Source organism: Petaurus breviceps, unplaced genomic scaffold, assembly GCF_028583685.1.
Source record: "Petaurus breviceps papuanus isolate PSGF00001 unplaced genomic scaffold, PetGlider_PUasm1.0 90822, whole genome shotgun sequence".
Lineage (NCBI taxonomy): Eukaryota > Metazoa > Chordata > Mammalia > Diprotodontia > Petauridae > Petaurus > Petaurus breviceps.
The window spans coordinates 7,358,238-7,360,591 of record NW_027187351.1 but is presented as its reverse complement, the minus strand read 5'-3'; the positions used below and the strand labels follow the sequence as shown (position 1 = coordinate 7,360,591).

The 2,354-nt window shown below is 43.2% G+C and overlaps 1 pseudogene; it reads right to left on the bottom strand.

The window, feature by feature from the left end:
• Positions 1-376: 376 nt before the first annotated feature.
• Positions 377-2,082, bottom strand: LOC138148144 (T-complex protein 1 subunit zeta pseudogene; annotated as a pseudogene).
• Between the last annotated feature and the right edge of the window lie 272 nt (positions 2,083-2,354).

Sequence of the window (2,354 nt, the reverse complement as noted above, 5' to 3'; positions counted from 1 at the left end):
ATAGGTCTTATTATCGGGGAAACACGGGTTACTATTGTTATATATGACCTTAGACAAGTCACATGACCTTTCCAAGCTTCAGTTTCCTCATCTGTAGAATGAGGAAATTAGAATAGATAACCTCTGAGGTCCTTTCCAGCTCTGGAGATCTGATTTTCTATGAATCGATATCATGAACTGTCTTGTGACCTCAAGATGAGAGCTCTTTATATTGCATCTTGTTATCTCTGCAAGAAGTGATAATTGACTGACTGGGGGTAAAACAGACGCACTATAAAAAGCAGAAAGGTAACTTTTTATTTTTTTTTGTGGGGGGGGGGGTAAAAAGGACCGCAGCTTTAATTGTAGGCCTCAGTGCAATTAAAAAAAAAATAAATACTGTAATCAATTTGAGGACCTTACATTTGAATAGGAGCCAATAATTTCTGTTTTAAAGACCAAGTTTACTGCAACAGTAAGAAAAACAATTATTCTTTGGAAAATATGATCTCATTAACCAGGAGAATATTGGTGGCAATCACAGTGCAGGAGTGAAGCAGTTGTTTCTTGACACAATAGTTATCCCAGATGCCAGCTTCGGCCACAATAACAGGCTCACCTGTCTTTAAATCAACACCAACAAGTGAATGTTCAGCCTGTATCTTAACTAGTGTTTCCTGAAGGTCAAAACCAGAGTTCTGACCAAGAACTTTGGGAATAATGAGCAATGCATCAGCAAAAACCTGGACTCCAAGACGGGCCCTTCCCTTGACATTGGGCTTATGTTTAATGAGACCTTCAGCTATGACTACTTCTACAGCGCTAGCACCAGGAACCACACAGTCATCTTCAATAGCGTTCTTGACAGCTTGCAGACAGTCTCGTACCACGTCCTTGATCCGGGTAATTGTGTGCTTCTTTGGCTCTTTGATCAACAAGGTGACAGAGCGAGGGTTGCCGCATTTCTCAATAAAGGTGAACTTCTCTTCTCCCAATGTGTATTCATAGACAAGACCTGTATGTCCCAAACAGTCAGAATTTAAGTTGTCTAGAGAATTCATAGCCATCCCACCACATGCAAAAGTCACCCTCTCCATATTTCTTCTTTTTGCTCTGCAAAGGGCTACTATACTTTCTTTTCCCAGAGCATCTAAAGAAAATGGGTCAATTCCCTTCTGATTAATAACAACAAATCCTTTGTCTGAATCACCACACACTTTTCTTTTCAGTTCTATTTTCTTTACTCTATCTTCAATGAATTTCCTTTCTGCTTTCACTAGCTTCTCTCTTTCTTCTGCACTTTTATTAAAAAAATCCAGAATTCACTTCTGTTTTTTCATATGCTAATGATACATTGCAGGTAAGGACGTAAGCATCTTCTACTCTATTTTTCATATCAGGATGTCGGGCACCATGGTCCAAAACCAGTCCTCTGATGAACGTTGTGTCAGTATCTGATTTATGCTTCATCTCCATGATCTCTACCATGAAAAGATCAACAGGTTCACCTGGTTTTCTGATGGCCAAAACTGAGTCTACCATAGCCTCTGTCAGCACATCAGCCAGGTCAGCATTGACTTTGGTGAGCAGGGATGTTCAGGCCACATCACTGAGGATTTCTCTATCTATTTCCTTGCTTATTTTGATTTGATCTAAGACTTCCAAGGCCTTTGTCTTGGCAGCTTCAAAATCTTCTGTTATGATTCGAGGGTGCAGACCTTCAGAGATGTAGAGATCCTCCTGCTTCAGCAGCTCCCCGATGGTGAGAACATTAGAAGTGGTGCCATCACCAGTAATGTCATCCTGGGCTGTGGCTACTTTTGCTTATCAAGGAGGCTGCTGGGTGTCGAATTTGCATCTTGTGCAAATTGGCACGTTGCCATCTTTGGTTAACTTGATGTCTCCTGTCCTGGAAACAAGCATCTTCATGCCCTTGGGCCCTAGGTTGGTCCTCAGCACGTCCTGAAGCCCCTGGGCCGCACTGATGTTCACGGCCAGCACCGCCTGGGCCCGTGCCACCTCGGCTTTGGGGTTCAGCGCCTTCACTGCCAAAATGGTTGCGGAGCAGCAGTGGCAGGAGAGGAGGAGGAGGCTGGCTCGAGGGAAGTGAAAGATGACTTTTTAAAAAGCATGATCTACAGCAGCAAGGTGGCACAGTAAATAGAGCACCAGTCCTAGAGTCAGGAGGACTTGAGCTCAAATCCGGCTTCAAACACTTCACACACACACACACACACACACACACACACAAACTATCCGTGTGACTTGGACAAGTCACTTAACCCCAATTGCCCTTCCTCCCCCCTCCAGAAAAGCAAAAAAAAAAAAGCATAATCTTCTGGGGTCATTTAGTGCCAAGGCAAATCATTGGAGAA